This window comes from Microtus pennsylvanicus, chromosome 10 (assembly GCF_037038515.1).
Source record: "Microtus pennsylvanicus isolate mMicPen1 chromosome 10, mMicPen1.hap1, whole genome shotgun sequence".
NCBI lineage: Eukaryota > Metazoa > Chordata > Mammalia > Rodentia > Cricetidae > Microtus > Microtus pennsylvanicus.
This window is the reverse complement of record NC_134588.1, coordinates 62478372-62494477: the sequence shown is the minus strand read 5'-3', so window position 1 is coordinate 62494477 and position 16106 is coordinate 62478372. Positions and strand designations below refer to the sequence as shown.

Genomic DNA, 16106 nt, shown 5'->3' with positions numbered 1-16106 from the left:
CCATTCTTGAACATTTGACAAATTCTAGCTGTGGACAATGCAGGCTGTCATGCCCAGGGACATGTCCAAGCTTTGAGGGGGTGGGTACAGACTGGTATCCACTACTCACTTTTAAAAGCTCAGGAAAGAGAAAGTAATGTGTGTGAAATGTTAACTATGATGTATTATTTCCTCAAGTTTTCTATAGATTTACAATATTTTATTTTCATTGATTGGTTATGCAACCTAGGCTGGCTTGAAACTCACTATGTAACCCAGGTTGGCCTGGAACTCACAGTCCTCCTGCCTCAGTTTCTTGAATGCTGAAATTACAGGCAAGCATCTTATAATAACCAAATGAGGGGCTGCAGAGATGGCCCAGTAGTTAGAGCACTTGCTGCTCTTAAAGAGGACCTGAGTTGGGTTCTCAGTACCCAAGTTCCAGGGGATCTGATGCCCTCTTCTGCCTTCTTCAGGCACCAGGCATGGAATTGATGTACTTACATACATGCATGTGCAAAACACTCATACACATAAAATTAAAAATATAACTAATCAAGAGAGGAATTGTATCCATTTCACAGATGAGAGCACTGAGGCAGAGAGGACATAACTCTGTTCTGCTCATCCGACTGTCCTCTTAGCTGCTCAGTCACTAGAAGTGGTTTCCCCAGCATCCTTTAGTCACTGGTCTGTCTCTCTTCTAGAAGCTCATCCGTGACAAGAATAATCACTTACGTTCTCTCTTAGTGCCTAGAATAGCACAAGGTACACACAAAGTACAAACAGACTAGAGAAAAGCAAAGTTACAAGTTGGGATTAATTCCACATAACATGTTTTATAGAAGGAAAATCATTACCTGTAATGCTACAAGAGACTGACGTTTCCCCCTGAAAGTTAAGTAATCACAAAGCTCCCTTGATATGGGACAGAAAGAAATATGAGTTTAGAAAACATCTTTGCTTTTCTTCATATCTATCATACTTTTCATTGAATATATCTATCATGCCTTTCATTGAATATATATATGTCTATATGATTAATGTTTAAGTTTTTCACAATGAACAATGAGTTTTTCCTGAAGTGACATTTGAAGTTTCCAGGAAGAAGATGGGGCCCCATAACAACAACTCCACCTGATTGATATGACGTCATGATACTGATAGCGCTACTACAAGACCCGCTTTGGCTACCAGCTGCACAAGACAGTTCCAACTTGGTTAGCTGAAATGGTGCACATCTTATACAACATTTTGGCCAGACCTGCACAAAATACTCAGAGACTATTGGCAATTTTAAAAGACATTGATCTTGAAATTTAACCATCATTTTACTTTCACAGGATCCCCCAGAAAGAATGTCGCCCCCATGACAGCTGGAAGTAATTCTAGAGGACAACGTCCCCTCTCCCAGTAAAGTTTGCCCTTGGGTTTAGGGACATCATTTAGGGGTTGATTATAATTAGTATACGATTGAGGGTTGGGGGAGGAATTTTATAAGCTCAGGGATCATTTTGGAAAAAAAAAGACGGATGATGGGATAATTGATTTGTAATTGTGAGTTACTGTTTTTAGACAAATATATTGGCATAGATTCTTGTATATTGATACAAAGTTAAATTATATTGACTATTATATGCATGCATGTTTCTACCTCTGTTTAAAACATTTTTATGTATTGACATATATTGTTTTGATATATATTGTATATATTTACCATATGGCAGTGTACATTTCTACCTCTGATTAAGATACTTATATAATGTTTGTGTATTGATATATATTTACCTACTGCAATGCATATTTGTACATTGTTTATATTTGGAGGTCATTGTCCTCATTTGTTTCACAGTCGTTTATTGTCTTAGTCTTTAAGTTAGATAGATATTGAGAATTATATAGACTAATAGTCATCTAAGTTTGTCATTTATAATTAGACTAATCAGGTTCTTTAGATATATAGAGATTATACTCAGTATAGATAATCTTCAACTTCTTCAAAGAGCTGTAGAAAATGGCCTTTAATCTAACTCAGAGTTTTGTGGTAGTGAGACACAATTGCTCCTGGCAACACCACTCTATTCCTGAGAGAATGTTGAGCACCAAAGACACTCCACCTGGAGCCTTTCTTTTTGGCAGAACTGGCCTTGGGGCAAAGAAATGCCCATACCTCAACCACTGACAAAGATACAGAGCGTGCATCAATAGATAAAACAGGACTGTCATATCCTGCCAAGACAGGGTAAGATAGTTTTGAAAAGTTGCTTGCCTTTGAAAATGGTATGTCAGTTATGTTAGGCCTTAGCCAAAGTTGGTTGCTTCAACGCTGTTAACGTGACTTTGGGTGATTGCCCAGGTAGCTAGTTGTCTCTGTGATTTGTTGCATGTTTTGGAAGTTGTTTTACTGAACTTCCTAATTACCCAGGTAACATTATTTCCCTTCTCGGATCTTTGATGGGGTTGAAGACTATATAAATGTAGTTACTTTCTCTCATGACTTGGCCAAGTTATTTATTATACAAGACCAAAGCTAGTTAGAATAGGATATTTGTACTTATTGTATATAATTTCATAGTAGGTTTAGAACTCTCTTACTTAAACAAAAGGGGGAGGTGTTGTGGGAGGTCCTCCTGTTCCTCCAGCCTATAGCTGCTGAGATACCAGCCCATTGGGGCGTGGTCTCTCTCTCTTTAAAAAAGCGGCCACTTCCCTCTCCTCTCTCTCTCCTGCTCCGCTGGTGACTAGACTCCCTTCCTGGTTGCGCAGAGGGCTGACGGTGATCTGTAAGTTTTTTCCCCTTTAAATAAATACCACCCTATTAATCATAATTCCAAACTGGTGTGGCATTGTTTATGACTTACGCCTTCACTCCCTGGAGGAGCTGTCTCTTAAATTCCAGGTACAAAAGCTGGAGAAAGGTGTGTGGCTCAGTGACAGAACACCTGCCTAGCACACCTAGGGCTCTGCGTTCCAGTTCAACACTGGGGGTTAAAAAAGAATTGCTGGCACAATCTGCAAAGAACAGGCATGTGTAAATCTGCAGGCAGGGGTTGTGGATCTCGCATGAGCTGATGGCTGCAAAAATTCAGCTTCAAGACGACTCTTCTAAACTACAGGATGCCTTTAGAAAGTGCAGCGAGCCACTGTGATTCAGACTCTGAGCTGGGAAGCTAATTACCCAATGTTCCATCAGTCTAGGATTTAGAACATTTCATGCCCAAGGTCATGGACATCACAAGCTCTGGCACTAGAGACGGTAGGCAAACATAAAGAGAAAAAACCCTTCCTCTGCCTGTGTCTGCTGGGGACATCCCACTTTGGAGGAATTTTCTACCAGAATTCATCTGCCGAGCAGAAGGAACTTTTGTACAGCAGGACCACTTTAACAAGGTTTGGTCTTCTCAGAGAATCCACACACTTGGTCTCACTGAGAAAGTTATGCTTTCTGACTGCCATGGCTTAGACCAGTGGTCCTCAATCTGTGGGTCGCGACCCCTTCCACAGGGGTCACTTATCAGATATCCTGCATATCAGATATTTACATTACAATTCACAAAAGCAGCAAAATTACAGTTACGAAGTAGCAACGGGATAATTTTATGGTGGGGGTCACCACTATATGAGCTGCATTAAAGGGCTGATGCATTAAGAAAGGTTGAGAACCGCTGATTTAGACAAAAAGGGGATAACTGTTCACACCTCTGCACTATCCTTCACTTACAAAGGACTTGCCTTGCTTTCCTTTGGAAGGTGGGTCCCCTACCCTGCTGGTACATTCATTGTGCCTGCGGTAGGCTAGAGACAGAAAAACCAAAACTTTGAGAACAAAACTCAGAAAACCACATAACGGCGTTGCCTGAAATTCTCTAGACTACGGCCCCATAGAAAGATAGTGCTTGGTGGCTTGGGAATGGGAGAACATTAAGCCAGGCTTTAGGGGCATAGGGCTCTGGTTAATGCCAACACTCACTAAGAAACTTATCTCTGCTGTTCAAGTCCTGACAAGGCCAGAGAGCATCTCTGAGGACATCGTATCTGCTCCTAGGAACTCCTGGAAGTGTTTAGCTAGTCCGTAACACAGTTCCCATCACTCATTCTAACAGATTGTATGTGCAAGTGTATGTGAGCATGCCATTAGGTGGGGACACGCCACAGCGGACATGTGGAGGTTAGAGAACTTGAGGAACCCAGCTCTCTCCTCCCACTGCGTGGGTTCTGGGGCTCAAATTCAGGCCATCAGGAGTGGCAGTCCAACCACTGAACCATTCAGTGGCTCTTACTAATACGTTTAGTTGTTCTAGGGGTGTATCTTAATTTTCAGAATAAATTTAAGTAAAAACACACTGATTTAAGGAAAAACACTTGAGCCTGTGAAAAACATTGGAGCTCGGGGCTAGTATTCTAGTCTATCATGCATTAGGTCCTGGGGCTTGCTCCCTGGTGCTCCAAGAAAACCAAAGAAAGTGCTGAGCAGGTGACATGTGGTTCTGAGGATGTGGTAAGTGAGTTGCTGCACGGGAGGGCATAGTCACAGACAGAGGGGCACTAGACTTAGGGACATTCCAGCCACCGGCTCCTCTACGCATCTCTCGTCGTCGTCTCTTCTGCCCTTTCCTAATCCGGTGACTTAATATTTCTAAAATTATGACAGGCAATCAAGGCAAAGGCCCCAGCTAGTCCTTCCATAAGCCTCACATCCTATTTACGGCTCCCCAGAAGCTAAAACAGCACCTCGACAAGCTCTTGATTCTCCGTAATGCTTGTTGTTTGATTTACTCTTTTCACTAATCTAGGATATAAAGTAGAGGCCCCAGGAGCCCTGCAACACAGGATGAAGGGAGGTAACATCAGGACAGGAGCTGGTGTGGCTCTCCCTCAATACATGCCTTTTTCTTTGGCTTTCAATGTACTCAGCTAATAAGAAATTTATTCTCTATATAAAACAAACAAAAAACAACAAAATAAGGAAGAGAAGGAGGAAGAGTTGGCCATTCCGCCAGCAAGGGGAGTCACTCCGAGTCACACAGAGCCCACTACTCAGCATCCGCCGCCACATGTTAACACTGCAGCTACCTGTCCAGGGTCTTTATCATTATAAACAAGAATGGAGAGGAACTAGACAGGGTAGATCAGTAGATCCTTGCATGAGGGAAATTGAGTGTAGTCAGGGTTAGAGATCAGGCATGGCATTTCAGAGCTCTTTAAAGCCCCTGACTTGAATGCTGAGAATCCTGATGATGGTATGTTACTCTTCAGGGTATAGGGCAAAATACACGTGCAAACAGACTATACAAACACTCTCACTGACTCCTGCCTTCTAGGCACGTCCAACCTGCCCAGTGAATCCCAGGGTATTTACTGCTATGGTCCACACATTTGTGGTAACAGTACCACCATCATGTCACAAGGTTGGACATGCTGACATTCATCAAATTTCCCAACTAAAGTCTTGGTCTGTACGAAACAATAATGCCTTTTACAACAAAAAACAACTGTGGCCACCACCATCGCAGTCAGATGTAAGAGCAGTATTTATGTACCAGTAACTCCCCTGTGCCAGCCTTGTGCCGTGATTAACATCCATCTTCCCATTTTCTCTTTCATAACGTGAGAGATGAGAAACACGCCTCCCGCTGAAACTTAATGAGGTCAACAAGAACACCTCCCAAGGTCACCTGGTCGGTAAGCAGCAAGACCTGAACCCTCACTCAACCCTGTAGGTCTCCCTACTGCATATCTCTGCCTCTCTCATGCAGTGTTTTCCAGGCATGCCTGCACTGGGCATCAGTTATGTATGCATCAGACTCCCAGTTCAGTGACTCCATAGATACCCACTATATTTCTATAGAACTACATCAATACATGCTAATACAATAACAACTTTGGCAAGTTACCAATCTTGTTCATTCTTTATTCCTGCTGGTATGTTTCTTTTTTTTTTTCCGAGACAGGGTTTCTCTGTGGTTTTTGGAGCCTGTCCTGGAACTAGCTCTTGTAGACCAGGCTGGTCTCGAACTCACAGAGATCCGCCTGCCTCTGCCTTCCAAGTGCTGGGATTAAAGGCCTGAGCCACCACCACCCAGCCTTTTTGGTTTTTTTTTTTTTGCTGGTATTTTTCTAAAACTATTCAGTGCTGCTGGTGTGGGAAGTCCTTCTGTCTGTGTGTTGCTTTTCTTGGTTAATGAATAAAGAAACTGCCTTGGCCCGTTGATAGAGCAGAACTTAGGTAGGCAGAGAAAATGGAACTGAATACTGGGAGGAAGAAGGCAGAGTCGGAGAGACACCATGGAGCTGCCAGAGTTAGACATGCCAAATCTTTGTCGGTAAGCCACTGCCACTTGGCGATATACAGACTAATAGAAATGGGTTAAATTAATATAAGAGTTAGCCAATAAGAAGCTAAAGCTACAAATTCAATGCAATGCCCATCAAAATCCCAGCAAAATTCTTCAAAGACCTCAACAGTATTCAACTTCATATGGAAAAGCAAAAAACTCAGGATAGCCAAAACAATCCTGTACAATAAAAGAACTTCTGGAGGCATCACAATCCCTGACTTCAAACTCTACTACAGAGCTACAATACTGAAAACAGCTGGTATTGGCATAAGAACAGACAGGAGGACCAATGGAACCAAATAGAAGACCCGATGTCAATCCACACATCTTCGAACACCTGATCTTTGATAAAGAAGCAAAAAATATCAAATGGAAAAAAGAAAGCATATTTAACAAGCGGTGTTGGCATAACTGGATATCAACATGTAGAAGAATGAAAATAAACCCATATCTATCACCATGCACAAAACTCAAGTCCAAATGGATCAAAGACCTCAATATAAAGCCAGCTACACTGAACCTTATAGAAGAGAAAGTGGGAAGTACAGTTTAACACATTGGCACAGGGAACCACTTACTAAATATAACCCTAGCAGCATAGACACTGAAAGAAACAATGAATAAATGGGACTTCCTGAAACTGAAAAGCTTTTGTAAAGCAAAGGACACAGTCAACAAGTCTATACAATGGGAAAAGATCTTCACTAACCCCACATCAGATAGAGGTCTGATCTCCAAAATATATAAAGAACTCAAAAAATTGGACACCAAAAGATCACATAATCAAATAATAAAAAAAAAAAACAGCCGGGCGGTGGTGGCGCACGCCTTTAATCCCAGCACTCGGGAGGCAGAGGCATGCGGATCTCTGTGAGTTTGAGACCAACCTGGTCTACAAGAGCTAGTTCCAGGACAGGCTCCAAAACCACAGAGAACCCCTGTCTTGAAAAACCAAAAACAAAAAAAAACCAGAGTACAGAACTAAACAGAGAACTCTCAACAGAGGAATCTAAAATGGCTGAAAGACACTTAAGGAAATGTTCGATATCCTTAGTCATCAGAGAAATGCAAATCAAAACAACTCTGAGATTCCATCTTTTACCTGTAAGAATGGCCAAGATCAAAAACACTGATGACAACTTATGCTGGAGAGGTTTTGGGGAAAAGGGAACACTCTGCATTGCTGATGGGAATGCAAGCTGGTACAACCCCTTTGAATGTCAGTGTGACAATTTCTTAGAAAGTTATGAAACAACCTTCCTCAAGACCCAGTAATACCACTTTTGGGTCTATATCCAAAAGATGTTCAATCGTGCCACAAGGACATGTGCTCAACTATGTTCATAGCAGCTTTGTTTGTCATAGCCAGAACCTGGAAACAACCTAAATACCCCTCAGCTGAAGAACGGATAAGAAAAATGTGGTACATTTACACATTAGAGTACTACACAGCAGAAAAAAAAATAACAACAGCTTGAATTTTGCAGGAAAATGGATGGAGCTAGAAAACATTATTTTGAGTGAGGTAACCCAGACTCAGAAAGACAATTATCACATGTACTCACTCATAGGTGGTTTTTAAACATAAAACAAAGAAAGCCAGCCTACAAACCACAATCCCAGAGAATTTAGACAACAATGAGGACACTAAGAGAGACTTACATAGATCTAATCTACATGTGAAGTAGAAAGTATAAAAAGACAAGATTTCCTGAGTAAATTGGGAGCATGGGGACCTTGGGGGAAGGTTGAAGGGGGAAGGTGAGAGGCAGGGAGGGGAGCAGAGAAAAATGTAGAGCTAAGTAAATATCAATAAAAAATGTATATATAAAAAAAGAAGCTAGAGCTAATGGGCCAACCAGTGTTTTAATTAATATAGTTTCTGTGTGGTTATTTTGGTTCTGGGCAGCTGGTATGAGACAAATATCTATATTCTGTCAATTATATTTTAAATAAACGCTGACTGGACAGTAGCCAGGTAGGAAGTATAAGCAGGACAACCAGACAGGAAGTAGAGGTGGGTCAATGAGAACAGGAGAATTCTGGGAAGAAGGAAGCCCATTCCTCTGCAGTCCTGATTCATTCATAGAAGCAAGACATGACTGCTTCACTAAAAATGGTACCGAGCCATGTGGCTAACAATTATTAGAGTAATGGGCTAATATAAGTTATGAGTTAATAAGAAGCCTGAGCTAATGGGCCAATCAGTTTTTAACTAATGTAGACCTCTGTGTGATTTCTTTGGGACTTAATGATTGCAGGAAACGGGCAGGACAGAAAACCTCAGTCAACAGGTGGCTAGGACGAACAAGCGGCTCCCTTCTGCAACACGCTGTTTTTGTTTCTGTAGTTATACAACATAAAAATTATCCCCATAGGGGCTGGAGAGATGGCTCAGAGGTTAAGAGCATTGCCTGCTCTTCCAAAGGTCCTGAGTTTGGTTCCCAGCAACCACATGGTGGCTCACAACCATCTGTAATGGGGTCTGGTGCCCTCTTCCTGACTGTAGGCATCCACATACTGAATATTGTATACATAATAAATAAATATTTTTTTAATATTTATTTATTATGTATACAATATTATGTCTGTATGCATGCCTGCAGGCCAGAAGAGGGCACCAGACCTCATTACAGATGGTTATGAGCCACCATGTGGTTCCTGGGAATTGAACTCAGGACCTTTTGAAGAGCAGGCAATGCTCTTAACCGCTGAGCCATCTCTCCAGCCCCCTAAATAAATATTTTTTAAAAAACTATCCCTATAAAGTTTAGCACTAGAAAAATAGTTATTTTTATTTTGTGTGTATGGGCATTTTGCATGCTTGTGTACCACATGGATGCAGTGCTTACCGAGGCCAGAAAAGGGGGTTAGATTCCCTGAAATTTGAGCTACAGATGGCTTTGAGTCACCACGTGGGTACAGGGAACTGAACCTGGGTCTTCTGCAAGAGCAATAAGTACTCTTAAGCACTGAGCCATCTCTCTAGCCCTGAAAAATATTAATTTTAGCTATGTCTCATGGCACAGACCTGTAATTCCAGCTCCTTGGGAGGCAAGAAGGGAGGATCACTAGTTGAAGTAGCAAATTCCAGGCCAGTCTGGGCAGCTTAGCAAGATCTTTTCTCAAAATAAATTTGGTGGGTTTTGTTTTGCTGGACATGGGGACATGGGTCAGTGGTAGAATAGGTCGAATTCGGAAGGCTTGGGGGCGGGGATGGTAATGGTGGTGCTGGTGACTAAAACACTATAAAGAAAGAAATATAGAGAAAGAAAAGTGCCATGTTTCTGAACTAGTTCCTGAAAAGAATCTGATTCTTCAAAACTATCACTGAAGATCAACAGTTAAACAGCCCTGGTTGCTCTCCTCCACTTTCTTTGTGGTCATCTTATCTCCTCAACTGTGGTTCAGCGCATTCCTGTTCTGTAACTTGAGGCTTCAACAGCTTTGCTGTTGAAGTGAGCCATGGCTGAGCATGCCCGGCTGGGGTACCCCAGTGTGCTCTCCTCAATTGTTCCCCGGATAACTGGAGAGGCATTTTACGTGACCCCCCCCCCCCGTTATTCTCGTAATGCTCCCCTGACTCTTCCCTCACCTCCACGAATTAGAAATACCAAGGTACATGACAGGATTTCCTTCTAGATTTTTCTACTGCCTGCCTGACCACCTAGGACACTAAGGTCCTACGATGCCTCAAACATATTTCTTCCTGTTTCTTCTGAGTCATTGACTTTTACTGACAGTTCCTTCATCCGTGTAGCCTCCTCAATTCTACATAACTTCCACTCTTCTCACTTGTTCAATACACCAGGTGCATATTGGTGAAAGATACTGGCACTCGGGTCAACTGTCTAAGTCTAACAACTGATGTTTAACCTAAGTAACCTCTGGAGATACAGTTCTGCGACAGAGTGCTTGCCTAGCACATATGAATCCCTAAAGTCAATGTTCAGTACCATAAATTTAAATAATTGACTAATTTAGTAAAATCCAAAGTTCACTTCTTAATTACAACAGCTGCCTTTCAAGCACTCAATAGCCACATGTAGAGAGGAATACCGATATGGGACCGCACAGCACTGGGAGTCACACCCACACAGCACAGGGAGTTACACCCACACAGGACCACACAGCGCAGGGAGTCACACCCACACAGGACCACAAGGCACTGGGAGTCACACCCACACAGGACCGCACAGCACAGGGAGTCACACCCACACAGAACCACACAGCACCGGGAGTCACACCCACACAAGACCGCACAGCACCGGGAGTCACACCCACACAGGACCGCAAAGCACCGGGAGTCACACCCACACAGGACCACAAGGCACTGGGAGTCACACCCACACAGGACCACACAGCACAGGGAGTCACACCCACACAGGACCACACAGCACCGGGAGTCACACCCACACAGCACAGGGAGTTACACCCACACAGGACCGCATGGCACTGGGAATCACACCCAAACAGGACCACACAGCACTGGAAGTCACACCCACACAGGACCACACGGCACTGACCCACACAGGACTGCACAACACTGGGAGTCACACCCACACAGGACCACATGGCATTGGAAGTCACACCCACACAGGACCACACAGCACTGGGAGTCACACTGAGATGGCCCCTTGTAAGCAATCAATTAGGTCAGTTTGGTTTAGTATTTAGTGGAAGAGCAATCCACATCAGACACAGAACTGTCAATCAGTCAGACGTGCTCCCTTGGAACCAGGCCCTTGTTTCTCCTGGCTCCCTTTCTGTAAATGCTGTCCTAACACATCAACCATCCTTCCAACACCAGCTCCTGGAGGACTCAGTTCAAGACAAGAACTGGGCTGAGCTGATCAAACACCCACCAGATGGAATAAAAACCACCCATATGGTCCCAGTTCAACTTCCCAGTGCTAACTCATCCCATGTCTTCTTACACCCCAACCAACTAACTTCCTGCCTCACTCCTGAACATATTACTGCTACCCTATAGCTAACGGATAAACTCACTCTTCCCTGCCTCTAGGACTGCTTCCAGTGATGCATTTCCCAGCAGAATACTGTCATTCCTCTGTGGCCTTGCCTTGTCATTCCTCAGAGCCCTGCTCCTTGATGGTCTTTCAAAACGGTGCAGACTTTTGGACTGTATACTGGAGTTATGAAGATCCTTGTGATGGTCTGTCCTGTCCCTTTAAAAGACAAGCCACACCTACTCCCTCCCACGTCTGCCTAGGCAAGCTGATCTGCTGATCTTCAGCTTCTAGCCTGAGCCCCTTCCTTCCACCACCCCCTCCCCCCCTCAGAGGCAGCTTCTGTCTCTCCTTTCTCCCCACTTCTCTCCTCTGTTTTTCTCTCTCTCTCCCTTCCTTCCACCCCCCCTCAGAGGCAGCTTCTGTCTCTCCCTTCTCCCCACTTCTCTCCTTCTCTGTTTCTCTCTCTCTCTCTCTCTCTCTCTCTCTCTGCTCTTCCCCCTTTCCCCTTCCCTACCATAACCCACTAAATAAATATCCAACTTCACTCTGCATGGCTGGCCCATCCATGTCTCTGTCTCTCACCCTCCGTGTGGCTCCCTAGGACCATGATGCCTTTGGAGACCTGCAGCATGGGCATGTCTAACCATCTCAATCTCTCACCCCACGCGGCTCCCTGCTTGGGACTCACTGCCCCTTGTGGCCTGCAGGCAAGCCACTCGGGGGCTCTCTGACTGGGACCTGGCTGCCTTCATGGCCTGCCATGGTCTCGGTACCCACTGCCTGCTGCTTGCTGCTACATGGGAACCTGCGGCATGATCTCATGGCCTGCTGCCCACTGCCTTTGCTTGGATACCTACAGCATTTCTGCTGCTTTGCCCCTTGGGGAACCTGCAGCATTTTACCTTTACCATAACAATCCTTGCCCCAAGTACTAATCCCTTCCCATCTACCTTTACCATAACAATCCTTGCCCCATACACTGACCTAGAGCCTACTCAGCACGGCTGGCCTGGGACAGGACTTCAGAGCAGCCCAGCCTCAGGAAAGCCTGCTCCTGTTTTAGATAATCTAATATATTAAAAAAGCACACTTACTCTTTAAGGAGCAGACGCTTTCCCAACGTTACTGGCTTTGGCAGGAGTTGAAAATGAAATTCTGTAATCACAAGAAATAAAATGACAAAGCATTAAATCATATAAGGAATGTGTTGGTAGCCAGCCAAATCTGGCTGTGGTGGAGCAGAGGGCTCTCAGCACGTGGAAAATGCGCATTTCCTGCAGCTTTATTGTCCGCCTCTAGCTCAAGCCACCTCCCCAATTAGTAGGCCAAAGTGCACAGAGGGTAGGGCTAAAAGGTCTAAGATGAAAGCGGGTGAGAGGTCAAGATGGACTGATTGTCACCAGCAGGAGAGGTCAAACAGATACAAGCAGGCAGGCTTGGGGCACAAAGCTTAACAAAGACCTTCAAATAAAGATCGAGATTCTTGTTCCTCATCTGAACGAGGGCTTAGCTAAATGCTATATTTGGGAAGAAATAAAAAAAGAAAATTAACTAGTGGGTAAAGGAAGGAAGTCCTGCTACAGGAGTAGCCAGTGAGCACGGCTGCTAAATGCTCAAAAACTGGGCTAGAAGGACAGAAGGGGGCTGGCAAAAACTTCACAGCAAAGTGCGAGGAGATGGGACAGGAAAGTTAGGCCACTTGACCCAAAAGTATTCCAGGCAAGTTAGCGTTAAACATGAAAAACAGAGAATCAAGAAAGGTCTAGAAGAAATCACAATTTGAAAACGTCTCCACGGGGAAGGTCACTCTAAGACACATAAACCACAGAGGCCATAAGAAAACACTTCACTAAAGAATAAATTATATCAGTATTACGAGAATAATAAGTTGACTGCCTAAAATTGCTTTTGAAGTCCACTCGGAAAGAGATTTCATAAACAAAATCAAAACTTGCCAACAGATATCACATAACAGACAACTTCCTTAGAGCATAAAAAGTCCCCATAGACCAAGAACAAGTAAGTGGGTAAGTGACCTGGGTGACGCCCCAGGAAGAAAATAGCAACAGCCCTTAAACCCACGAAAAGATGCTCAGTTTCATTTACAACAAGACTAAATCCTTGGGTTAAGGTTCTCACTCATCACCAGCAAAAACAGTAAAAACCTAAGAAGCCACGGACTATGCAGTGAGGATGTGTAGAAACAGATGCTCTCACATCCTGGAGCAGTTTGCACACTCATCAACAAACTCCATGGAGAGCAACTTGTCAAAACCTGTGGCAATGTAATGTGTCCCTTCCCTTGACCTAACAATGCCCTTTTTCTTTTAGGAGTTCACCCTTATTTTCTATTGAATATATATAAAATCTTGATACGAGGTTATTTATTACAACATACTATAACGAAAGACTGGAAGCAACTCATATGCCCCCTTTTTCATGGGATCTGGTGAGTAAACACTGTCATAGCTTTTTAAAAGACTACAGCTGAACAGCTGTGGTACATGACTTTAATCCCAGCACTTGGGAGGCAGAGGCAAGCAGATCTCTAAGTTCAAGGCCAGTCTGCTCTATAGATCAAGTTATAGGATGGTCAGGGCTCCGTAAAGAGACCCTGTCTTGGGGGGAAAATAAAAGAAAGCAAGAAAGAAAGCAAGAAAACTGAAGTGGGAGGATCGGGAGTTCAAGGCTAGTATGAGCTGTATAGCAACTCAGTCTTAAAAAAATAAGTAAACAAGCAAAATCAAAACAGACAGTAGATAAAATAAGACTTCTAAATTGAAGAGAGAAGGAGAAACATATATCATATGCTTGTATATGTATAAAATGGTCCTGGAAATAATGGCTGGGTCTGGGAAGAGAAACTGGAAGGTTGGGAGTAGAGATGAAGAAATAGAAATTCAAGTAGTGTTAGGATGAAAATCTATCTCCGTACATTAGGCACACATAATCATAATCAGAATGCCTACATTAAGATAATATTCGGGGGGAGGCACACCTCCTGACCTATGTAACAGTGCAGAGGTTAAGTACACACCAGCGGGAACTTTAGTCTTTAACTCGAGGCCCAGTACTCCGAGATAGACACTGATAAGGTCTTTCCAACCTGTAACCACACATCCAAGGTTAAGCTATGACTTCCTATCTCCTTTGTGGTTCAGAAAGGGCTGATGAGAAAGTTCACAAAACACCAGTGACTGTTTTCCCTGGGGGTTCTTGTTCAAGAAGTGGTCGAGACACAGCTGCTCCCCCAATTCTGTCACTCTAGTAACACCGTGGACAAGACAGCTCAGTCTGCTGGGCTGTGCCCATGGGCAGAGGACCAGGGAGGAACAGAAAGTCTTACCACCTAATCCTGGAGATCCGACTAACAGGGACAGGATCAATTAGACAGAACAACCAGGAACTTAGCTAGAAGGGGGCTTGTGCATCTGTGGCACAGTTTTCAAAACTTTTACTGTCTAAGAAGACAAAGTTCATGTCCTGGCAAGGCCCAGTTCGTGAGAAACATCGGACTCTTGAACCAAGATATGAGCTGTGATGATCCAAGATAACCACCTTCTAGAAATCATGTTTGAAATAAGACAAAAACACTGAAATCCAAACCAGTCTCTCCATCTGTCTAAAACAGAAGTCTAATACCACTTGACCAGCTCCTCATATGGTACCTGAGCTCCAGGGTCTGGGGATCTCACTACAAGCTTTCATCCTCCCTCAAGGAAGAGTGCCAGAGAGAGCATCATATTGGCAAGCATTTTCTGCTGGACTAAAAGGGAATCAAAGTAGCCCCATGTGTGCTATGACAGAGACCTAGAATGGAAACTGAGCATCTGAAACATTCTCCTATTGCCCAAACTTGCTCTCAAAGAGCTGGGAGTTTAAAGAGGTTTGTCTTCAGCAAAGGGGGTACGGCCAGTCAAAAGTATTTCTGATTGTAGGAACAAAGTCGACTTCACAGAGAAGAGCCCTGTCAAAATAAACAGTGGCAAGGTTTGGAGGGCACAAACTCTAGTCTACCCTCTTTCTAGCCAAAATCTCCTACCCAGAGGAAGTCTTAGTAATGTAATAAACACACACACACACACACACACAAAAGCACAACATAAAAACTAGACCTTGTGGTGCTTGCCAGGAACCCTACAGCATTCAGGAGGCTGAGGCAGGAGGATCATGTTGAAGGACAGTCTGGGCTACAAGAAGAGATTCTTATCAAAAAGAGGGGTAGGAGAGGAAGAAGGCGAAGGAAAAGGAGAAGGAGCAGGAAAAGAAGACAGAAGAAGAAGAACAAGAAGAACAAGAAGAACAAAAAGAAGAAGAAGAAGAAGAAGAAGAAGAAGAAGAAGAAGAAGAAGAAGAAGAAGAAGAAGAAAGAAAGAAAGAAAGAAAGAAAGAAAGAAAGAAAGAAAGAAAGAATACACAAGACCGAACCACACTTAAAATTTTGTAGTTGGTAGATAGCACTGGAAAACACTACATTAAGAACTAGGTTCAGAAAGACAAAGACCAAAGGCCACACAGCCTTTCTCATATGCAGATCCTAGGTTCTAGTTCTTTTATATGTGTAACTATTAGGGAACGAGTTATGAAATGACAAAGGTGACCATGAGGGAGGAAAAAAGGGCAGTAAACAGAGTAACAGAACACATGCAATATAACAAGCCAGGAGGGAGAGGGAGATAAGAGAGAGAAAGGGCAAACAACCAAAACAAAGTATGCTTGAAAATGCTGAAGAACTCTGTTACTTTGTATACTAATTTAAAAAAAAAAAAACTAAGATGCGACAAACACAAGTTTGCTGCTGGGCACTCGTACACTC

At 43.5% G+C, this 16106-nt stretch overlaps 1 protein-coding gene across 6 annotated transcripts in view; it reads right to left on the bottom strand.

Moving 5' to 3' along the window:
- Abhd6 (abhydrolase domain containing 6, acylglycerol lipase) overlaps positions 1-16106 on the bottom strand; it is a 45622-nt gene that overhangs the window by 21737 nt on the left and 7779 nt on the right. For 2 of the 6 annotated variants that reach the window (XM_075988539.1, XM_075988541.1), the window contains exons 2-3: positions 12385-12445; positions 840-897 (exon numbers count right to left, since the gene is read on the bottom strand). The exons of 2 other annotated variants lie outside the window; for them this stretch is intronic. The gene's annotated coding sequence lies outside the window, so the exon portion shown is untranslated. The remainder of the gene's footprint in view (positions 1-839; positions 898-12384; positions 12446-16106) is intronic. 2 more of the 6 variants (XM_075988537.1, XM_075988538.1) reach the window with 1 other exon arrangement.